The sequence below is a fragment of the Balaenoptera acutorostrata genome, chromosome 14, assembly GCF_949987535.1.
Source record: "Balaenoptera acutorostrata chromosome 14, mBalAcu1.1, whole genome shotgun sequence".
Classification (NCBI taxonomy): domain Eukaryota; kingdom Metazoa; phylum Chordata; class Mammalia; order Artiodactyla; family Balaenopteridae; genus Balaenoptera; species Balaenoptera acutorostrata.
The window spans coordinates 20,947,711-20,972,930 of record NC_080077.1 but is presented as its reverse complement, the minus strand read 5'-3'; the positions used below and the strand labels follow the sequence as shown (position 1 = coordinate 20,972,930).

Here is a 25,220-nt window from a genome sequence, read left to right as displayed (position 1 = left end):
AATGGAACTTTACTTTGTCATGTTCTGAGTATTGAGATGTATATATTTGAAGGTCAACTCTCAGATTCCCTCAGTTTCCTTCCGTAATCAAATCACACACATATTGTTTGAACCATAGGAAAGGTCAGAGGTCTCTTGCCTGGAGGTAGAGCTCCAGTTGATCACATGAGCACTGTCTCTTCTCGGCTGTGTGAGAAACACGGTTCGGTTAGTTGAAAACATTTGTGAAGCCTGAGGTATTTAATGGAAAAAAGTGCCAAATGTGGAAGGATTTGCCTACATCTCACCCGTCTCCATCGATGTCCTGGGTATGTTGCCTCAGGGCTGTATGGACACCTGGGCAGATTACTTCCCTTACTTTCGCTCTGTTTCTGTGCTTTTTCAACGGGTTGAGATTACAGCTGAAAGTGAGGCAGGTCAAGAGAGACAGTACCTACATCCCTACTTGTCATCAGATGTTTTCCTGTGGCTTCCAAATACAGCAGCACTCTTTACATGACTCCCTGATCTCTGTTTTGCCACAGCTCCCCAAGTCAATGTGTATCTTAAAATTATTTTTTGAAAGTTATCAAATTAACATTTTGTTAATCAGAAAACTCATGCTATCAATGACTTTTAGCTAAAAGCAGTATAATCAGATATGATGTAATGGTTTTCCAATTAACTAAAAAAATTGAAACCATTCTACAGGATTGCATTTTAAATAGCTTTTTAACAGCCAAGATATCATTATTTGTGTAAGTCTATATATGTAATCTACAAATCAGGGGCAGTCATTCTGACAGTGTTGGAATAGCATTATGGATATGGATAAAAGGTCTCCTTTACTTTTAGAGTATCTAAATTTGATAATTTGTGGCTAAAATATTGATGATTTGTGTTTATGTAGGGTTAATGTTTATTAAATTTCAAGAGGAAATTTCCAAGTGGGATGCACTGCTAGATTTTAAATGTACAGACATTATCCACTCCCTTTACTAGTGACTGTGAACACTTCCAGCTTCTCTTAGTATATTTGGTAGTTTATTTTTAGCCCTTTAAAATAAGCAATTAATAGAACTCCTATCATAGAGATAGGAAGATATAGAAAATTTCATGCTATGGTAGCTTTCTCAGTTTCACAAAGTTTATTCATTTCTGGGCAAGGTAAAATGAGTCCAAATAATTGAAATCGGAAAGCATATGAAGTGCATCAGAGGGTTTCTTTTCATTTTTCTTCTTCTAGTTTGTTCAGTTCTGTGGAATTCTAGATTAATTTATAAAAAAACTCACTTATAAAAGCAGACAGAACCTTTTAATGCTTAATAAATAATAGGCTGATATGAAAGTAGATCTAGATAAAGCTTGAGCAAAAATTTTGGAAAAACATCAAATGGAAGAACACACTGAACTGTTTCCACAATAGACTATTTTACTTTTGCTTTAAGAAAATTGAAAGAGAAGTGGTTAAACACAGCAATAAAATAACTGCAAGCTTCCATGACTGAAAAAAGTCTTGTTACTACTGATGTAATTTCTTTTTATTTTTAGAGTGTTTTAGAATTTCCAGAGTATTTTCTCATGTATTTTATCATCAATACATATGGTATTAGTTAATAATTACATGATTATCCTTAAGAGCTAGGTAGGAAAGAAATTTGTCAATATTCCCATTTAACAAGTGGAGAAGCAGATTTTGTAAATTGGCAGGTTAAGAAATACATCAGTAATTGATCAGCTAGTATGTGGCACAACTTGAACTAAACATAGGTTTTTGGATTCCAGATTCAATGTCTCTTTACACTTAATTTCAGATAACTTTAGGAATTATACTGGACTAAAATGAGCTATGCATCTATCGAAGGTATAGAAAGAGAAATCACATTAACTAAGTAGTAGGTGTTTAATTCTAAATTATCTTTATGTACATTTCATTTTCAATTATCTTTATGTAAATTTGTAACAGCATCCTTTAGAGTCATGAGCTATAGAATCCTGGAGCAAGGGATGTTGGAAACCATTTGATTCATCCATTTCATTTTACAGATGAGGAAATAGATCATCTATAATGGATATTTTATTGCTGCTAGTTTTGTGAGGTGGGGATATACTTGTTTTCTCCTAGAAGTTTAAGCAAAATGAAATATGTTCTTTTCAAAACTATTTTGATATATGAGTTCTGGCTATATAATTTTAAGAGAACAAAGACTTTGTTCTAGTTTAAATTTGTACATTGGATGCTTTTTTAATGGGCTCATTCTGTAGATTTGAGAAGATGGATTCGTTCATTTTAATGCAAATTTTAGCATAGTTAGTTTTAGTTTTTGATTCATAATTTAGAGCTTCTGTACCAAAAGTATTGAATTATGTATTCACTGAGCCTACTTTTCTATACTCAAATATAGTTTTTTTTAAATTATTATATTTAAAAGGGCATAGTAGCGCCTTAAAAATTAAATTAAAAAGCCAACTAATTTTCTAGACTGGATTTTTCTAATAAAAATTTTGTCTTTTTTTTTTTTTGCAATTCAACTCAAAGATCATGAATTGAATGGCTGTCATGTGCCACAGGTACATGGTAAGCAGCATAAACATAAACACCATGTTGCATTTTCCATGAAAAACAAGGAATTCAAATAACTTGTTCTGAAGCATTTTAATGGTTAAGAGAGTTGATGCTAGTCTAGAATTAGACTGTGTGAATTCACATAATCCTGGCTTTGCTACTTACCAATGAGGTGACATTGGGCAAGTCATTTAGCATCTCTGTGTCTCAGCTTCCTTTTCAGAAAATGGAGTTGGAATTAGTCTCTCTCTTTCGAAGGGTGGTTGTGTGAATTTTAAAAGTTAAAAGTTTTATCATTTATAAAATGTTAAAAGAGAGCCTGGCACATAATAAATACCATGTGTGTTGGTTACTCAGAGTGGGTTGTTATCGCCATTACCATGATTGTTCTCACCCATTGATGGTGTGTGGATCAAACGAGATGATCCACGTGATGTGCCCAGCATAGTGCCTTGAACATAGAGATTTCCTAATGTCTCTGGGCGTTGGGGTGTTATCATCGTCCTTATGATCCGTATCGTTGAAGGAACCTTTAGATCTTAACAAAGGGGTTCACATTGCAGTTGTCCAGAGAACTTTTCCAAAAGCTTCATGCTCCAGAGATTTTGACTTGCTGGGTCTGAGGTGCAACTTGGGCCATCCCTGCTTTTAACAATGGGGTAGGAAAAAAATCTTTGACATTTTTCTGTGGTTATTTTCTCTGTTTGAGATTCACCTTGAAGAAGTGCAAGAAGAAGCTTCCCTTGACCAATAAGCCAGTGACAGAAACTCTTACAGGATGAGTATTCCCCAGTTTATCAGGGCTCTTCTAGATTATTGATTAGACTCCTAGACGGCAGCTCAAAATCTAGTTAGCACACAGTGAAACTGATGTAATCCTAATTTCCATAAAACATTATATTAAAAAGAAGTCCTGTTCCATTCCTGGAAACTGAACAAAGCAAAGGAAAGGTTATCTTTACTGTGACTGATACAGAAGGAAACAAACATGCTTGCTTAGAAGAGAATGGAAAGAAATACAGAGACTCTTAAATGTATTCTCAACACTTTGAAGAATTATTTTGATGCCATCAATTTTGAGTCTAAGTTTACCCCCAAAACATCTGAATTTACTGTTCTTGGTATAGGTATACTATTATTTGTAACCTTTTATGTAAAGCTCCTGATACTTGGATAAAAAACAACGGAGGATAAGTTGTTTTACTTTTCTCAGGGCACTCTTTGCAAGAGTTTAAAGAGATAGAGGAAAAGGGAACTTTTTTTGGTGGAAAAAACATTATCTAAGATCATATTTACTCAGGGCTCAGAATTTTAAAAGACCAAGACCTGTGTGCACCTACTGACATCCCTCATGCCAGTATGATTGTGATATGGAAGCACGGGAAGTATTGTTTGCCATTAGGTTTCCTTTGGAATTCTATAGCCTTCCTTTCAAACTTTACACACCATTAATGTTTTTCCATGCCATTAAACATTTTGTTATATTGTGATTTTTTAAAATAGTGTAAATAAAAATTCTATTGAATGGCTGCAGGATAATTTATTTAAGGGATTCATTATGGTTAGATAATTAGGTTATTACCAATGTTCTCATGATAAATAATTCTGTGATGAACATTGTCATAAATCATTGAGACCATCCTGATTATCTCCTGGATATGTTTTTAGAATAGAATAACTGGATCAGTTGGACATTTAATGATGTTTGCTATATATTGCCAGATTTCCCTCTTGCAAGGTAATAGGTATTTACATGCCCACTAGCAGCTTGAATGCTAATTTCCTGTATCTTCCCAGAAAATATGTGATATCAATTAAAAATATTTTATGAAATTGTTAGATGAAAAATCAAACCATGTTGTAGAATATAAACTAAACTATAGTGATGTTAACTGATTTGCTGAATTGTGGGAACAAGTAGACTATTCCAAACTCTCTGAATTCCAGATACTGGGCTGGGAACCCAAACACTGTAATGTCTAAAATGGGATGTGAGAAATATCATATAATAAAGTTAAAAGCTGTTTGAACACAGAAGAAAGAGAGTATATTTTAACTTGAAAATGTAAGAGAAGAGTTTAGAGAAAAGGTAATACCTAATAGGGATCTTGAGCGTAGGGAGAGTTGAATAGTGTAGAGAATTCTGGGAATAGACAACTCAGTGAGCAAAGACATAGGGCACAGAAGTGTGCTCCTTGTATTCAGAGAACACTGGGTACTTGTTTACCAGAAGTGGCTATGAAAATCACTCATTAACATTTTCATCTCAATAAAAAAAATTACTCTTTTGATTGCCAGCTATGTATTTCAGATCGTTGACTTTTGACTGCTTCCAAAATTTAGACCAGTTTTAATGAAAAAGTGTTTGTGAATATTGGAGATATTCAAACATGGAGAGCGTTTTCAAGAAAGAATTCTAAAATGAAAAATTATATAATACTCATATCTTTGAGATAAAAACATAGTTCTTTTGAATGTCTTCTTTAAATGGAACAACCTTCCTTTGGATGTAAGTCATTTTGGTATGATAGTGACAAAAAAAGTTACGCTTTTACTTGTAACTCAGTTGATGAGAGAATGACACAATTTTTCAAGCAAAAATGAAAATAATTCACAGTAGCAGTCTATCTAGTATTAATCTAAATTATAGATTTCAAAAACTTTAGAGTACATAGAAATCGTAGAAATTATTTAACCAGTTTTCTCATTTTATGTATGAGGAAACAATGCCTTAATATTTATGTAGAGCTTTATTCTTAATGTGCTTTAATATTTTATGCTGCGCAAGGTCACACAGCCAAGTGATACTTGGCTACATGTTTAAGTTTCCAGGAGATTACTCTAGTGTCCATTACATTTTATGTGTTCTTATTTTTATAGAATTTATATTTAACTTTGCCTAGTATTAAAATTCACTGTGTATTTCTCTGTTTCACCTTCTGAATTATTGTCAATTTCTTGAATTTGGGGCCATATCTTATTTTAAAAGAGTGTTTTGAACAGAGCAAGTATTTATAAATATTGAATAAATAACCCAAATTTCAATTTTTCCTTAGATGTACAATGTTATGATGATAAGTAAAAATGCTATACTTTGACCCCTTTTTTTTTTAAATAGCTTTATTGAGATGTACAGTAATTCACATATAATTCACTCAAAGTGTACAATTCAGTGTTTTTTAGCATATTCACAGGGTTGTGCAACTATTACTGTAATGAAATTTTAGAACATTTTTGTCCTCCCCCCAAAAAAGAAACCCCCTACCCATGAGAATTCTTTATTTCCTCCCCTCCATTCTCCCAGCCCTAGGCAACCACTAGTCTACTTTCTGTCTTTACTGCTTTTTAACATTAGATTGGGAGTAAGAGTTTGAAACCATAAATGTTAGGTAAAAAGGGTGGGAAAATATTTCGAATTCATTATAAATTTACTACTTTATCTTATAGAGTTTGATGGTTTTGGGGGTGTTAATTATTAATAATAATTAGGACAGCTTTTGTTAAATAATTTGTAAACTTTATAGCACTTTTTGTTAAATAATTTGTAAACTTTAATTTGTGAACTATAAAATGTGTAATTTGTTTTTCATGTTAGTTCTTTAGAGTACAGTAAAAGTGAAGTATCATGACAAAAATGCTGAATTTGGAAACAGAAGACCTCAGTTTGATTGTTTTATTTGCTGTTTGATCTAGTGTGATGCTCGAGTGCTGTATCAGTCCTCAGTTTCTAGACAGTGGGAGTAATATGCATTCCATTTACTTTAGAAAGGTAGTATAGGATCGATAAGTTAATGTTTATGAATTTGCTGTACAGGGCTAGAGTATTACTAAATGGAAATAGTAAAATTTCTATAATTTCTTATTCTGTAAGCAAACAAAATCAATGACAGTATTTATTCACATGCTTCACTACTGTTGACTGCTGGAATCATCTTTGAAATAGTGAAAGAACATGCTAGATAAAAGCTTCTGTTTGTCTCAACTCAGGCGGCAGAATGTTGAATACCAACCACCCCATATCTTTCTGCAATGCAGGGTCATTTCATTTTTCTTCTTTTCTAGAGCACCAAGCCAGCTTCCATATTAAGATACATTCTCTGCCAGCAAAATCATACTATTTCCAAACAACTTAGATTCACATTGGAGCTACATGAAAGGGGCCATGTCTTCTGAGCAGGACTAATGGCCCCTGAGGCATCAGTTATCTAGTCAAAAGAAATATTCTGAAATTTCAATTTAATCCAGAATTAGGGCAGCCATAATTTTTATAATCTATACATTATTTATCTCAGCTGCTGGTGGGCACAGGTAAGATTTGGGGAGGCTTGAGGAAGATCTTTCTTGAATTTCAATAACTAAACTTTCTGATGATTCTCAGATGATTTTTGCCTAATCTCTATTTAGAGAGTGAGGTTTTGATAGGTACTGAATAACTTGAATTAATGACTATAATGACTGAGTGCTATTTTGCATTAATATTTGAAGCAAATCCTAGGTTGCTTCATTACATAGCCTGTCGTTGTGGGAGATACGTGGTATGGTGGTAAACAAAGGGCAACATTTGCTCTTTTTGAAGTAATTGCTTCTAATGGAAGCCTAATGACCTATTATGCTTATTTATAAAAGCTGAGCAGCAAATCTTGATAGGAAGCTATTGAAAGATTGGAGAAATTATAATGTAAACCAAAATCTCAGGAAGTCTCATGTGGTTGAGAATCTACATTTTATGACAATTAAATAGTTCAATAATTTACTTGTGCCAAATGTCACCCTCGCTTTAAATCTGGAGTGATTTCTAGAAGTGCATCCATAGGACTGAGCGTTGGGGTAGAGGGCTGCTTCTGACCAGTTGTCTTGCACCTTTTAGGGGTTTTAAGGTTTCTCTGAATTTCATATGCAGATTGAATAAGCCAGTGAGAGAAGTTTTCCTGTGGGTATTGAAATGATAAAGCCTTGTAAGCAATGGTGACCTTGGATATTTTCAAGTTTAGTACCCTCATTTTTTAAAGGGGAGAAGACAGGCTTAGAGAGGTTAAGTGATTTGTCTTAGGGCCTATTAATAGTGGTGATGGTTGAATTGTTTTGATAAGGGTATATTCTATTTTTGGATTTTATGGGCCTATATTATAAAAGTATATTTTATAGGTTCTTGAGATGGATTGGCAGCAAATGAATCAAGTAGTTGGTATGAATGATTTACCTGAAGGTGATTCCCAATAAATAAATAAATAAATAAAAATATATTTCTTTAGGTAAACACGTATGGTAACATCTTACCAGTTGTTAAATCTGGTTGTCAGTATATGAGTGTTTATTTTACTATTCTTTCAACTATCCTCTGTGCTTTAATATTTTCATGATAAAATGTTTCAAAAGCAGCAGCAACTCTACTATGATAATGGTTGAAAAGATTACTTGAAGCTCTGCAGACTTAACTGTTGAGGATCTTTTAAAAAATTCAATTGCTCTCTGTGCATTTTTCACATTTTGTTAACTTAAGACTGTGACAAATACAAAATAGCTTAAAAGTGTCTTGATTCACCTGATGATAAATATTTGCTCTGTAGCTTTTCATTCTTTTAGCTCATTTCAATTTGAATGAAAGGCATTTTAAAACTCTCATTTTTCCTTTTACAAAAGCTGTGTATGCCTACTGCAAAAGTTTGTGACTTCACAAGGCAGGAAATATGTAGTCTTGATACCCTCATTTATTACAGTTTACTAATTCCTATAGAGATTAGAAAGAAAATTGTCCTCTGTGAAAGCATTCATTCTTTAAAATTCAGTCTAACAGGAGAGTTTGGTTTGCACCCCTATTTAACAAGATTTTCCAAATCCTATTTGGAACTGGTAACTTTTGTTGAAGTGAATGGGGCCTTTTCATTTTGGGTGTTGACATAATGTCTTTGACTTTCACATTTGTCGAGGTTGGTAGAAGTTTATCAAGACAAAATTCTTAATTTCTTAATCCTGCTTGGGAAAGACGCATAAACTTTTATCACAAAAGCGATTTACTCCTAATAGGTTATTACAAAGACCATTCATATTTGCATCTTTTTGTTTTAATTTTCGCATTTCTTCTGAGTTGCTGTTTAAAGCTGCTGCTTTATAATTGACTTAATCACATGTGGTGTGGTTCTTTCAGGACACATGCTATTATCTTTAAGCTTTTTGTCTTTGATACCTCAATATACATAACACTTTTCACATTGCCAGATAAACTGAAGTTTCTCATCTGGTGAAAGAATGATAGAAATTGTAATATTTGAAACCTAGAGTTGCTCCTTATTTACTGAAAATTGTGTGGAACACATTTTATACTGTGTTCTAAGTCTGAATTGGAATGGCATATTCTGAGACTATAAATAACTGGAAGAGTTGGGAGATTTCAAAATGTATTTATTTATTTATAACATGTTTGTGCTCTTGATTAATTGCTCTTGATTAACCTCCCTGCTCTTTAAATTAAATCAAAATTAACAAATATTTATTGCAGTCTTGGAGAAACCTCATTAGAGGCTCAAAGCACTGTGTAAAACAGTAGAATGTTTCCTTTAATAAAAGCCAGAAATTGAAGACTGGGAATCCACCACCCCATTTCCTGATATATACCTATTTAGGACAAGTGTGTATCAGGAAATGGGGTGGTAGGTTAGGGCTGGAAGGAATTGAGGAAGGGTACTCATTTAAATATTTCTCCATGTTATATTATCTTTTGGGAGATTAAATAAAGAATTAAGATATAGTTGACCCTCTACCCACAGGTTCTGTATCCATGTAGCCAAAGCTCAAAAATCTTTGAAAAGAGAAATTCCAGAAATTTCCAGAAAGCAAAACCTGAATTTGTGGTGCACCCAGCAACTATTGACATAGTATTTAGAGTGTATTTACAAGTATTTACATAGCATTTACATGGTATTAGATATTATAAGTAATCTAGAGATGATTTGAAGTATGCGGGACGATGGGAGAATGTGCATAGGTTATACGCAAATACTATGCTATTTTATATAAGGGACTTGAGCATCCATGGATTTTGCTATCTCTGATGGTCCTGGAACCAATCACCTGCCAGGTACTGAGCGACGACTTTACTTCTGAAACAGTGAGGGATAGTGGAGGGAACCCTGGAGGGGGAGTGAGGGAGTTATCTTTCTGTACATAAAAGCTGTATTGAATGAAATGGGTATGTCACTTACCTTGCTGAACCTTGGTTTTTCATCTTGAAGTTGATATAAAAATTGTTTTTTAGAAAAAGCTGTGAATTATACTGTTGTCAAACACAGTAATGACAGTCAGCTTTTAAACATGCATGTGCATGTATAGCAAACCACCTTTAATTTTGTTTGGCAAATTGAAGAAGATTTCATTAGTTTTAAAGATAGCATTTACATTTTTACTCCTGGATATATTAAAAAGAACATGCTCTTCTTGTAAGATGCAGAAAGAAAGGAGGAAGAAAATAAAACTTACCAGTTAATTCAGCTGCTCAGGGGGGAATGTTATTAACATCTTCCTCTATTTCATTTTACTTTTCTTTTCTTTGTATAAATGTATTTGTATAAAACATATTTATACAAATTTGGAATCATATTTATATCATGCCTTTTGCCTTTTTGAATATTGATTTTTCCTTTCATAATAGTATTTTATAAGCATTTTTATATTTCTTTATATTAAAAAATCATGATTTTTTTTAATGGTAGTGTTAGATATTCCATTGTACTATGTGAACTGGACAAATGACTTTTTTCTAATTTTGACCTTACAATGCTGCAATGGATTCTTTCTGTATAAACCTTTGACTGTAATGGATTGTGATTTTTTTTTGTTAGGATGAGTTCATATAAGTGGCTCTGCTGGATCAAAAGCTGTACACTGTCAGGTGGCTGTCCCCAAATATACTCCTATAGTGTATGAGAATATTGGTTTCATCATACTGTTGTTAGCCAAGACTTTTATAATTTTAAAATATTTGCCAATTTGATAAATAGTTTTACATTGCAATCACTGATTACTTGTAACAATTTTTCCTTATATTTATTGGCCCTTTGTCTATGACAAAATTTCAATTTCCTTTGAACTGTTTTACAACTGTTTGATATTTCCACACTTGGTCAACATCTATTTGATGTTACAGGATTCAAATTTCTTAGGAAGCAGTTCCATCATTGAAGTTATGAAGTAAGTAGTTTCCTAAGTATTTGAGAGCAAAATAGCAAATATCAGTTCCTACAGTAAAAGGTTCTGACATCTTATGAAAAAAATCAGATATTCCAATGATTTCTAAAAGATGTTGATTCACAGATATATCTGTTAGTCCTCAAAGTAAAAGCAGAAGTTACAAGCATAGTGGTAGCATTATTTAAACAATTAATATTTTCTTGGGAATTCACATATATTTTTAATTAATTCTAAAAGGGTCTAGTCCACTCCTGACACAGGAGTAGTGTATCAATATTCATATTCTTCTAAGATTTAAATAAATAAAATGTTTGAATTAAATGATTTTAGATATAGTTGAAATGTAAGACCTTCCAGAATATGAATTATGTCTACCCCTGCATCTTTTTTTTTTTTTCATTTTAACAGTTTTTAATGAAAGTTGTATACGAGATTACTTCATTCCTGCATCTTCTCAATTGTTTCTTCCTTATATTAGCCCTTTTCCTTTCCTACTTGGTGAGATTTGGCTTTACGTTCGAGGATCTTTTTGCGGTCTTTGTCCAGTTTTAGTCTGGTGATAACCACCTTGCTGGGCTGAATGCCCACATGGACAGTTGTGCCATTAGCCTTCTCCCGCTGCACTCATTCAATGTAGATGACATACTTCTTCTTGTAAACCTGGACTACTTTGCCAATTTGCTGCCCTTTGTAGTGCCCTCGTACAACCTGAACTTCATCGTCCTTCCGGATGGGCATGGATTGGACATTGTACTTCTGTCTCAGCTCTTTAGAAAGAGGAGAAGACATAATCTTCCTGCGAATGTGGGAAGGCGCATTGAAATGCCTTTTCCGGTTCTTGCTTCGGTCAGAAGTCACAAAGGGATTGAACTTCATTTCAGCCGCTAGCATTTCAGCGATGGCCACAAAAGGGCTACCCCTGCCTCTTTATCTCTAGTTCTGTTTCCATATAATTCCAGAGCCTTTGATTTTTGATCACACTATTTTGTCACTTTCAAGCTGTATGAACTCTTGTTTCCACATCTATGTGGTAGTCGTGGTAATTCATATCTCTGAGAGTTGTCCGTGAGACAGACTCTGCATGGCAAGGACCTACATAACACACAGATGTAGCAGGTCTCCCAAAAATGTTGTAGCTGTACCTCCCCTAATGGTCTTCAGAAAGGCCAAACGGGATTATGAGAGAAAAAGAAGACTGGGAAGTAGGCATAACTTCTACGTGATTATGAATGATCTAGTCTTAAGAAATCAATGACCTGATTTTAAGAGTTTAAATAATTAAAAATTGAATGTTATTTTAACACTTCATAAAATTATAGGCTGATGTGCAGGTATGATTGACATATAACATTAATAAGGTATTGTTAACTTTAGTCACCGTGCTGTACCGTAGATCCTGGAATTTATTCCTCTTGTAACTGAAAGCTTATACCCTCTGACCAACATCTCCCCATACCCCTACTCCTCAGCCCCTGGCAACCACCACTGTACTTTCTGTTTCTAAGAGCTCAGTATTTTCAGATTCCACAAATAAGTGAGATCATACTGTATTACAAGTGACTTATTATTATTCCACTAAAGATAGGTTCTTTTTAAGGACCCATCCTTCTTCCATCATCTGTCTCCTTAGTATAATGGATAGGACATTTTGTAATTGCTGCTTGATTCTAAATATTGCAGTTTGGTAGCATGTTTGAAGGCTTTAAAAAATGAAAACTGGGGAATTCCCTGGAGATCCAGTGGTTAGGACTCCGTGCTTTCACTGCTGAGGGCCCAGGTTCAGTCCCTGGTCAGGAAACTAAGATCCCACAAGCTGCGCAGTGCGGCAAAAAAAAAAGTCTGCCAATATTTGATCTGAGCCTAGTCTCTTGTAGTGTTTATGGAAGGATACACTCATCATTGTCTATCCTTGGCTCCCCTACAGCTCTGTTGCTATTGAGTAAAATTCTACTGCCCTGAAAAAGTTTTTCCAGGTTCCCAGTGAACACAAGATCTCTCTTTGGCACTAGCTTGATATTACCTCTTGGGTCTTAAACTTGATTGTATTGCCTTTGTACCACCTCACAAGACCTACTCAATTCATCACTTATTTCTGACAGTTATATTCAAAACAACAAGGTACAAAATTTGTAACAAAAATAGAGTTTTCTATGCGTCAAAATTCTATAGCACATCTGTCAAAGGTTTGCTATATACTGAAAATCACAGCCTTGATATCCAGCATTGGCACATAACAGATGTTCAAAAGCATTTGATGAAATGAATTAAGATAGAATATCAGTTGCTAGGCAGGGCATTGATAATAGAACTTCCCCTGCAATTTCATTGTTAAACTTCAATTCCAGATCTGTTCCCACTCTTCTTTCATTATGACTGAATAACTTTTCCCTTAGCATAACTTCGGCAAGAGGTGACCTGTCAATTACTTGTACAAAGTTACTTAGAAATGAATATTCTATTTATTGTGTCACCTCTACTTTAAAAGACTACAGGCCCGTGTTTCTTGCAACTAATCTCAGAATTCTTTAACTTTAGTGTGTGCACCATTTTTTTTTAACCTTCATCTTTTATATATAACAACTGAACTTAATACTAGGTATGAAGTAATAAATTTTCATTTTCAGATTTCATTAGTATAAACGCAGGTGAAGTAAGTTTTCTGATATCTAGGATACTTAGAAATTAATCAGAAGAAAGTATTTTGAGGATTTCAGACAGCTTTCTATTCTCCTTTTGGATCTCCCTTTTCTTTGTAAATGTTTACCTTTGTGAGTTGCTAAAAAGAATAATTTTCAAGTTGTATACCTGTTTTAATGGTATTTAAGTTCACACTGCAGTGACTCTTTCTTGGAAAGTTAACATGGAATATAGTTTGTGACTTTTTTCCATGTCTTAACATTTTATTTTGAGGGTATTTGTTTATTAGAACCTAATGGAAATAAATTCTGATTGTACCCCATCAACCTGAAATGTGACAATGATCAGAGATCATAGATGAACTTCATTTTATTCAGTACTATTTATAAAACAGTGTTTAACACTGGGGAATAAAGTAAGTGATCTCTTTGTTATTTTGGTATGGTGACATCATCCTACACAAAACACAATTTCAAATCGTATGCACTTTATACATGCACAGATGTAGTTGCTAATACAAACCAAAAGAGAGAGAGAGAGAGAGAGAGAGAGAGAGCGTGAGCTAGATGGTGGCTAGGGCATATAATAATTAGCATTTGCAGTAACAACATCTGTTGCTGGCAATATTGGCAGCATTGGAGGAGAAAGCAATCATTTAAAATTAGCTAATGCTCAGTTTAAGTACCATGCAATGTAGTGACATTTTCAATATTTTTACTAGTTTTCTATTTTCTCATTTCAGTAAATACGTGTTTTTGAGTTTGTATGAATACCTTGTATTATATTTAAAGTAGTCTTCAGGCCTTCTCTCCAAATTGATCTGGTGCTAAAGCTTGTATATCTAGTGGGTCAAACTAGCGTCGATCCAAATTGTCATAAACATACGTTATCCAGCATCCTTGAATTGGATCTTTGTGTGTGTGATGCTACTCGATTTAGATCCCCTCCCAGTTAGAAATCCCCCCCGCAAACCTGCAACACACAATTTCCCCCAAATCTTATTCTCTTACCTTGATACTTCATCCTTCAGTTCCTATTTGAGGTTTAAGTGTCAACATAAACTTTAAAAATTTAGTGGAGCTTATTAAGTCAATCAGATTAATTTGACAGGTATCCCATTGACTCCCGACCTGTGAATTTTGACTGGTAGAGGGATGTGTTGCCCACCAAGCCTCAGGTGAGCCCCTTAAGGAGGCAGAAAGTGAGGGGCTTCTGCTGCACCACGTGGTGTCCTTGATCTCCTTGTACAGTCTTTGCTGAATACTTGTTTGCTGGTTTGGGAGTATGGCAAAGTGAAAAAAGAAAAGTAATCTATGCTCTCTTTAAAGGTGAAACTCATCAGTGAATCAACATTTGAATCATATACTAAGATACAAAACAAATTTGGAGTCTTCGTAATTGCTTATGAGCATCAGTGAAGAACCAGAAGTTATGTTTCTGGAAATATTTTGATGAACTGAAGTGTTTCCCATGCATTGATATATCTTGTTAGGCCTGCGTTTAACAAACTGGCTATCTGTTAAGCCCTGTTCTGGAAGATATTAAAATGTCTACTGTGAACATGATTTCTGTGGTCCAATTAGTTTGGAAAATTCTGCAAATTATGTCTTCCTTTGGTGCCACGCAATGCACATTATTATATATTCAAGGCAATGAAAAGTCCTGTAGTAAAGAAACATATTTTATTTTGTTCATCTCAGGGTTTTTCAAACATTTTTCCCCCCTTGAGCCAGTTCTTATCATGGAAACCAGTTTAGGAAATACTGTTTCAGTCATTCCAAAGTTTCACTGCCATTCATGTTTGTTGAAGGTTGCAGGAAGGGCTTCTAGGTAAAGGCTGGTTGTCTGACTTAAAGAGGCTTTTTGGCTGTTCGTGATTCTGATAACATTTTCATGGATGGATTGGCTCCTAGATTTTATCCGTACACTTAGAGATGGATACTCAATATCAAAATTCACAAGAAGCAGCTGAATAAACCACAATGAATTTATTAATTTGTATTGGAGGATGTCTTTTCCAAGGACTGGTGCGCCCATGAACCTATATAAATGTAACGTAGAAGGTCAGAGCCAAACTGGAAGAATTATTGGTAAGATTTAGATGAGGATAAAGGCTGATGAAATATCTTTCCCTGTAGGATAACCTTGTCTGGTCTTGCTTTGGACTTTCCCAGATTTAGCACTGAAGTCCGTTTGCCTGATATACCTGTCAGTCCTTGACAAACCAGGATGATTTGTAGCACAAAACACGTTTGCAGTGGCTTCTTGTTTTCCCCACAGTTCATTTTTCTCTTCTCTCACAAGTTGTGATGGTTAATTTTATGTGTCAACTTGGCTAGGCCATAGTACCCAGATATTTGGTCAAGCATTATTCTAGATGTTTCTATGAAGTATTCTTTTTAAAATGAGATTACCATTTAACAGTAGACTTTTAGTAAAGCAGATGACCTTCCATAATGTGGGTGGGCCTCATTTAATCAGTTGAAGGCCAGCAGACTGCCTTCAGACTTGAACAGCAACACTTCCCTGGGCTCCAGCCGGATGGCTTACCCTGTGGATTTTTGACTTGCTAAGCCTCTCAATCATCTCTCTCTCTCGATGTGTGTATATATATATATTTCTGTTTTTTCTGGAGAACCTTGTTAAGGATTTGTTACATTACCGGATTTTGTTCTTCTGCTCTGTGCTTTTCTATGTTGGCCACCATTTTTTTCCTGAGACATTTGTTTTCTTAGACATATTAGTAAACTTGATTAAGCTACCCTCACTTCCACCAGACCCAAGGACAGGAACTCACTTTCTTCTTATTACGGTACCAATTTAATTAATTGTACTTTGAGGGCCGTTTTCCTGGGAACAATCTCTTTTGTCACAAATGTGTACCAGTTTTTTAATACTGAAAGTCCACAACGGTGAAAGTAACCAGATTTTGCCTACAGAGAAGGATTTGTGATGTTTAATTGTTATCCATCATGTTGCTCAATAATGTTGTTATAGACTCTAGCTTTAGGAGACATCCCACAAGGTCAGGGTGTCACTAAGAAGGAAAACAGTAACTTTTAAAGTTTTATTTTGTTTTTTTAAAACAATGTTCAGGGAGAATGATTCTGCAGCTCTGTTTGACATCCTGTCCTGGTGTTTAATCAGTTTTACTCTCAAATATTTTCTTTGTCAGAATCCAAGCCATCTTGTAATTGAACTCATTATTTTTTTTTGCTTAAAGATCTCTTTTTCTTTTGTAACTAATAAGCCCAAATATCCAAGCTATTTCAGTTCTGAAGGACATGAAGCTGAAAAGGTCAATTACGTTGCATGCGGAAGACAACAAAGATAGCAGTGGTCTGCTGGAATTCCAAACCTTATTCAATCCCAATGAGATTCAGGTCAGCAAAGATTTAAGTAAATTCCTGCACTCTTTAAAAAAAAAAATGAAGTGCAGAATTATGGGATAGTAGAAACTCATTCATTGTTTGTCATTTCAATTGAAGAGAGTCCATAGAACATACTGTAATACAGAAGTTTTGAGAAAATATTTAACTTTTTCTATTTTGGCTTTATTGAGGGAAAATGAAGACGGTGCTGCGTTTTCAGTGGAGCCTTATCCTTTTCTCTTCCCTCCCCACATCCAAGGAGAGGAATATTACTGTGTTTCTAAAGGTCAAAATTTGGGTTTCCTCGCCCTCTAGCAAAGACAGGTCGGTAGACAGACAGACATATACACATTTTTTGAGGGAGAGAAGAAATTGAGAATGATGTTGTTACTAGGGTGGCCCTTGACGTGACTCTCTTTTGTGTTTCATAACAACACTGCAGGGCAATTAGGCTGGATTATTTGTAGGAAAAGAAAATAAAAATGGTTTTGAAAAGTTAATATTAGTAAACAGCCCTAATCTATTAAGGTGTCTCTGGGTTGATCCGCATGAGGGTGGCAGATGCATTTTTTCTTTCACTTGTTTATTCATCCATTCCCAGACTCATTCGCAAACCATCGATCAGGTACCTGCTATGGGCAGGCAACGTTTTGTGGCTGGGGATACGGCAATGGACAAATTCAACCTGCCCTCCTGGTCCTCACGTTCTAGTGGGGGAGTTAGGGCTGTGATGGGCAGGGGAGCTCCATTCATGAGTCCTGGGAGGACAGATCTTTCATACTTGCGTAGTTCACCATTAGTTCATTCTGGTTAACCTCAGCTATGTTTGCAAAAAGAGCAACAACTGCTTTGGGAGCTATCTTTGCCCTCCATATGGGCTAGAGCCACATCAGTTTCCCATATACTATGAATATTGAAGAAAGGATGTAGGTTTGAAGAGAATTTTCACCAAAGTATCATTGGAACTTGACAAAAAAAATTCATAAGATGAGAGCTCCTTTAAAGTTGTGAGGGCAGTCTTGAATGTTTAGAAATGGCATTTTCGTAGTCAAAATAGTACCAAGATTGACTTCCTTCTGCTTTATATACTATCCTTTTCCCTAGTGGACAGTAAATGGATTGAAAGGTCTCTATGGAAAGCATAGAGAGTAAATTTAAGCTAAAAAAAAATAACAGAGTAACACCACCATTAGTGACACTTTTGAAAGGTTTAAAGAATAAATGAGGATAACATATATTTTCCACAGTTAAGTCCATAGCTATGTTTTTTTCACCTAAATGTTGTATATGTTGATTGGATAGTGAGTTTGAGTTTGTGGATTACTTATGAGCTTTGGGGTCATTGATGGAGCATAAGAGGCAGAAAACTGAGAAAGGAACTTTAAAAAATTGTGCTAAGATTTAATTATATTTTGTAAAATATAAAATATATATACATACATATTAAAATGTATGCATATACATATATATATATATATATTTTTTTTAAATACTGTTTTCTTTATTCTGACCACTGCTATTAAAAGCATCTGTCAGACTGTTACTAGCTTCTCCTGCCTTTCCCTCACCTTGTTACTGTAGGAAGGAATGGATTCTCTTATTAGGAACCACAGCCTTTTTCTTTTTTTCTGAATTTTCAATAACTTCTTAGCACTGGAAGTGCTCTCGGCAATCTGGTTTGTCCATCATTAATTTTTTAATGGAATAGAATATATATAATAGATTATGCAGTACAATGCTGTTGATTAATACTTTCTGCCTGCTTCCAAAACGTGCTGTTTTCAAATGTGTCGAGTGAGATTCTTGGTGGTAAACAAGAACATAAATTCAAATGTTACCTTAAAACAAAATCAGTAAAGCACAGAGGAAGGATTCAGCAGATTCTAGGAAGAGCAGCTGAAGGAGAAAAATGAGTGAAAAAATACAAATTGCGTAAGAAACATTATATTATTTTCTCAGATATATGATATGAATTCTGTGTGCGTTGCATGTTCTGGAAGCAAAATGAACAAATGACTGAATAAAAGGAGCCTGGTTGTCAGTTTCCTTTGACCTGTGGTGCTTCCATTACCAGCAGCAGGTTAGTTAGTTAGTTACATTTAACTTGTCAAAGAAGTAGTTGAATGTTGTGCACAGTGGTGTGAAATGTGAGGAAGGATAAATTCCTTTCATACTTTGAGCTATGGATTCTGTATAAGGTTAGAAATATAACCTTTTCCTAAATTGTTTCCTTCCCAGTGAAGAATTTACCTGATAATTACAAGAGTTTAGAAGCAATTCTGATATTAAACAAAAATAACTTCTATCTTTCAATGTATGAGTCTTTAAGAAACCCTAAGTATTCCAAAGGCATTCCAAATTAGAGCACTTCATTTCCTTTATCAAAAGCTTCACCTTGAGTAGTACACATAGGAGGTGCCTCTTTCCTGGTGTTCATTTACAGGGTGTTAAAATATTGATAGAGAATTTAAGATCAGAAAAAAAAGTACTAAATTGTTTAAAATATTGTTACAAATCGATCATAGTGTTTCAGTGTATGAAAAACTTACGATTGTAAAAGAAATACTTTTATTGACACAATGTCCCAAACTAGTATATCTATAGTTTCAGGGAGGAATCAGTATGTATATCATATAAAATTGCACACTTCTCAACGGCTCACTTCCAAAAGTCGTTTCCTTTATTATTTGTCTGTTATTCAGTTTCTGAAATGTATGGACCTAATCTTTTAATTCTGAGCCTTCGTAAGTATTATTCTTTCTGACTATGTAGAGTATTCTCTTTAGGAGTCTCCTATCAAATTCCTTCCGGTGTTGAATCAGATATTACTTCTGGAAAGCCCATCCGACTGCTTCCCCCTTCAGACACCTGGCCTAGGAGTTTCTCTGTACTCATGTGGTACCCTTTCCCACCTTGTTATCTTCATCCTGATTAGTTTCTGAATTTTTTAGCTCAAAATAAAACCCTGTAAATAATGCTCAATTGCTCATTTTTCACCTGTCTCATGCTCCATCCCTATTTGGTCCACATCAGGGAGCACATTTGTCTGTCTCCAAAGCATATTCTCAATCAGACCATTTCTCTCCGTCTTCGCAGTTAATCAATCAAAGCCACGCCATTTTAACTGGACAAAGGTAGTGGCCATCTAAGTGTTCTTTTTGCTTCTGTCATATTCTCCTGCAGTAAAATAAGCAGCCCCAGTGATCTTTTAGCAACATAAATCAAGTCATGTCAGGTCTCTGCTTAAAACACTAAAGGCTTCCCATCACACTTAAGAGTAAAATTCACACCCTTTAACCTGCCCTACGAGGTCCTGCATGATCAGGCTTCCATTTGTCTTTCTGGCCTTATTATTTAAAAAAAAAAAAAATCACTCCTGTCCCCCTGGCCAACCCAATACACTTGAGCCACACTGACCTCTTTTCTTGCACACCAAACTCATTCCTACCACAAGACCTTTGCACCACTGTTCCCTTATCCTGAAACAGTTTTCATGGATCTCCATGTGGTAATTCCTCATTAGTAGCAGCATTTGGCCCTAAGGATATACACCATTTAATCCTGTGTTTCATTCAGTTATTCTGAACTAGATAAGTAGTGGACCCTACAGCATATCAAGGTGAAATCTTGAACCATTTAAGAAATTACTGACTCTGAACTATCACTTAAATAATTCTCACAGTTAACTAGAATTAGCCTTGTTACTTAAGAACTACTTAATAAAGCGAGGCTTGTGGTTGGAATTTGAAGAGAATTTATTAGTTATCTTCAAATAATAAAAATGACTCGCACAGATGAGAGGAAGTAGCTGTTAGCAAATCTCTTTGGATTAAGCCGCAAGCCATAATCATTTGCAGCAGCAAGCCTTGTGATACTGATCACAATTGTGAATCAGTTATATTTGTTTTTATTCAGTCATGGATCAGTGGTTGCTTTGGAACTTCGCATTTTCTCTAACAGATTTTTCTTTGATAGACTTTTTATTTTTGGATTTGAAAAATTGAGGTGAATTTCACATAACATAAAATTGACCAAAGTGAACATCTTTGATAGACTTTATTTTTTATTTTTTTAAATAAATTTATTTATTTTATTTATTTATTTTTGGCTGCGTTGGGTCTTTGTTGCTGTATGCGGGGTTTCTCTAGTTGTGGTGAGCGGGGGCTACTCTTCGTTGCGGTGCGCGGGCTTCTCAGTGCGGTGGCTTCTCTTGTTGCGGAGCGCGGGCTCTAGGCACGTGGGCTTCAGTAGTTGTGGCTTTCAGGCTCTAGAGCGCAGGCTCAGTAGTTGTGGCTCCCTGGCTTAGTTGCTCCGCGGCATGTGGGATCTTCCCAGACCAGGGCTCGAACCCGTGTCCCCTGCATTGGCAGGCGGATTCTTAACCACTGCGCCGCCAGGGAAGCCCTCTTTGATAGACTTTAAACACTGCTTTTCATCTATATTACTACAGTTACTTAGTATTTTCTAAAAAGACCCAGAATGTTTTTCCAGTGTTTGAAAAGAATTCTTTCGTCTCCCCAAATCATATACCCGCTGGCTCATTGGATGGTCTCTCTGAAATCTCTGCCAGTTCTGCTCTTGTGAATTGCGAGCCTGCATTTCTTGTGCCAGGTTCTGCTCCAGGCGCAGGTGGGCTGCAACACAGCCAACCTGCCATGGCACTCTACCACCTGGTGAAGAAATCTGTCAGGAGTATGAGAGGACTGTTTGTGACTTTTATTGACTATTCCTTTGCCTTTGAATCTGTGAGCAGAAATCCACTATTGAATAAAGCACCATGAATTCAGTTCAGACCCTGCATCATTGATTTTCAAGCAGAACTAGTGTCATAATATTGTTATGCTCTTGGTTACATTCAGGGTCAATAGAAATGATCTCTTGAGAAATCAGAGGGCAGTTTTCATTGCTATTAGACCAGAGTGTGTTCTTGTCTTCCATCTGTCCACACATTTTAAGTTCTTAATGATTTAATACCAGTTTTGGATGAGTTAGATTCACTACAACCTTACTCTGGTGAATAGAAAGAGAAGCATTCTCTAGAATGCAGATAACGTGTTTAGTAACAGGAACTAAGAATATTTTAAATCACCCATTGATTCAGCTATCTAATCCTTGCCATCAGCTCATTATTCTAAAACCATCATTGTGTTCTCATTTGATATTCCCTGAATTTAAAATAGTATGATTGGAAGTCTGAAAAAGCAAGTTGCATCAATTTGGTACCCAGGCTTGTATTTGGCAACTAATTCCTTCTAACAGCATCAGGAGAGCACATGTTTTAAAGCTAGACCTGCTGAAGTTATGTTTATGAAGCCTAAGGCTGTGAGTGTTGAGTTATATTTGCTTTGAACAGACTCCAGTTTAAAGTCATTGTGACCATTCTCTGTGGATGAACTGTAGGAATTTGATTGCCCTTGGGTTTGCATTAGAGTGATCTTAGCCCCCTGCATTTCTTCAGGTCATCTTAGGAGAGTTGAGTTGGACTTCTCTTTAGAAATGTGTTCTTTTTATTTGGCTCCTTATAAATGTCCATCAGCCCTGCTCTACATGGCCAGATTGTTGAAGCATAATCACTTTGTATTTAATAAGCTACATAGATAGAGTTACTATTCTACTGGGAAGTATACTTGCAGGGAGCATAATCTCAAATTTATTGCCACCCACTCAGTATCATTCAGCACTTGCCTGAGAATTTAGGAAGGATTACCTGAAATATGCAGTCCAGTCATTTCTCCAGATCATCAGAATCTATCCCCAGATTTAGCAGGCCTTTCGGAAGTCCCTTACATTGTATTGTGTTGGTTCTCTAAAAGCTTGCTTTGATTAAATTGCACCTTGGTGTTTTAAAAAGAGAATACATGTGAGTGTTAATGCACTTACATTGTAATTCAGAAGATGGATTTTTTTGCAAACTAAATTAAAAGGTATAGCGACCATTCAGAGAAGTCATCTGTCACTATTTGAAAGTTATAATTAGGATAATAATTTTAATGTCACTGTCATATGTTGGAAAAGAAAAGTGTTGGGGCATAAATTTGAGCTTCTCCCCCCTCCTCTGTAATGTCACACTACTTCAAAATTTGAAAATATATTTGGCTGAATATTTTTTCAGTTTTTAAATTATACTTATTTTTAAATTCTTGATACTGCTGGGCACAATGTCTTCTTGAATATGATATTCCTTAATAAATATTTCTTCAATTTATATGAATACTCTGCCACAGCCAATCTTCTATTTGAAATTTGAATTTATACCCCAGTATAAATTAGGTAAGTACAAAATAGGAAGTTGGTAACTTCATTTTATTTACAGACTAAAAAACGTTAGAGTTGATTTTCAAAATCTATTTGCTTCAAATAATTTTAGTACTCAGTAGTTAACCATGAAATTTAAAAAAATGAAGTCCATTTCAATTTTATTTATCTGTCCAGCTATTCATTCGTTTGACAAATATTTATTTGTGCTTACTATGTACCTGGCACTATGAAAACCTTTGCTCACTTCTTTTTCTTTGTCATAATTAATTTTTGGAGATTAAAATACTTTATGGTTACATGCTTTATTAGTTAGAGCTATGCATGATGCTGTGTCACCAAACACAATAATAACAGCCAGAAAAAGTCAGGATGTACCAAATATGTTTTATTTATACTCAGAGATTTAATATGACATATTTAGATGTAATGTTTAATAAGTTTCATGTTCCATCAGAATTTGTATTTTTTCAAGAAGAACTATTTGTAAGAGGAGAATTAAATAGACCATGTGCAATTCTTGATGAAATTAAACTAGTCTTTTAAACCGGAAACATTTCATTGTGACACTTGGCAAATAGCCCATTATATTAGATATAATTGCTTTGTGATCATAGTAAGTTTAAAATCATAAATGACCCCTCAAAGTTTTAGTAGCATATTATGAATTTGCGATCTATGTGACTAAATGAGCACAGCAAATTCATATCAAATTAGTCAGTACATGTTTTATTATTGTGCCAGTAGACTAGTTGGCTTTTAAGTTATTATTAATTTTTTCAATCAGTAAGTAGAAGTATGACCACAATTTCATATTCATTAGTCAAGCACAACTGCTTTTTAAGCCATTAGGAATATTTGGCACTTAAGCAGTGCTTTCTAATTTAAATGATGCTGTTATCATTTGAGAACTCTACCTATCAATTTGGCCAGTCTAGAAATGCAACCCATTATGGGATGAAGTAGAATAATTAGCTAATGAAGCAGAATACAGCTCTACAACCTCTTAAACCCGAATATGAAAGAAGTCCAGTTGACTCTTAAAACCTTTCGGTGTCTGCATGGAAAAAGGTGTTAATGTGCCTTGTGAAATTTTTCAAGAAGTACACGATGGGGAATACATTTGTTGTTCTACATGATTTATTTCTGGAGAGTTCCTTTAATCTGTGTGAAGTTGCCCTGGAATTTGGTTGAGTTTGTCAGTGTACCAAAAACGTAAAGTATCCTACCTCTGTGACTTGTAGCACATAATGAGAAGACAAAGTTAGACTGACTCCATAGGAAAGAAGAGAATTTATGTGACCTCTTAATATCTCTCCCAATTCTGAGCGTGTGATTTTTGTGAATTAATGTTTATATTACAATTGAGTTAGTAATAAGGAAGCATTTTAAAACCGTGTGGGTGGTTAAAGCCTAGACGACCCAGAAAGGGCACTTGGTGTCTTAAAAAGAAAAAAAAAAAAAGGTCTTTAACCCTGGAATAGCTCACCACATGTATTGTTTAAGTGTGGACTTCTCTTGAGCCAGTGCCCCAAGCCAGATATCCTGTATGCACATAAGAATGCGTCTTGTCTGTCTGTCTCCCTTTCTTTCTCTTTTTTGCTGAGAAGGCAAAAGGAATGTAATATATTGTATTCCTTTTGTATCATTAGTTTACTTTGCTTGCCGTCTGCTTCTATTGAGCCTGTCTTATTTGGGGTTAGCTTGTGAATTTAATGAGATCATAACACATTGTGATGGCCATGACTGCAGAATGGAAAATGTCACTACTACGTGCCAGTTCATTTAAATCATTTTTAGGTACCCACCTGTGCTGCTAAACTCTCCATTTGAATTTTATTGGCTAATATGTTTTTGGTCCAATTTTGGTTCCTTTAACTCTTATACGTAGGTAAATTAATCTGGGTGTCTGTGCTGTTGCCCTTTTAACTTCTGTTCTGGTTCTAATAAAGGTACCATCTGCTTAATTGGTAGACATATAGCCTTTTCTTATTTTAAAAATCGACTTGAAAAAGCATAGTTTGTAAAGGGCAAGAAGAACCATGACACTTTGAAATGTAATATTTGGGAGATATTCAATTTCAGCTGTTGATCTGCTGAATTGTCATGAATGAGAAATAGCATCCAAAACAATACTTTCCTATTTTTTTTTACTACTTTTTTTCATCCATTGTGCATCCTTGTTTCTGTATTTCATGAAAATCTGCCTTCTCGAGTAGAGGCTTGGT

The 25,220-nt window shown here is 35.0% G+C and overlaps 1 protein-coding gene and 1 pseudogene across 8 annotated transcripts in view; one reads left to right on the top strand and one right to left on the bottom strand.

The window, feature by feature from the left end:
• Positions 1 to 25,220, top strand: part of UTRN (utrophin) — a 506,643-nt gene that overhangs the window by 276,368 nt on the left and 205,055 nt on the right. The window lies entirely within an intron of this gene.
• Positions 11,156 to 11,627, bottom strand: LOC103018905 (60S ribosomal protein L26-like; annotated as a pseudogene).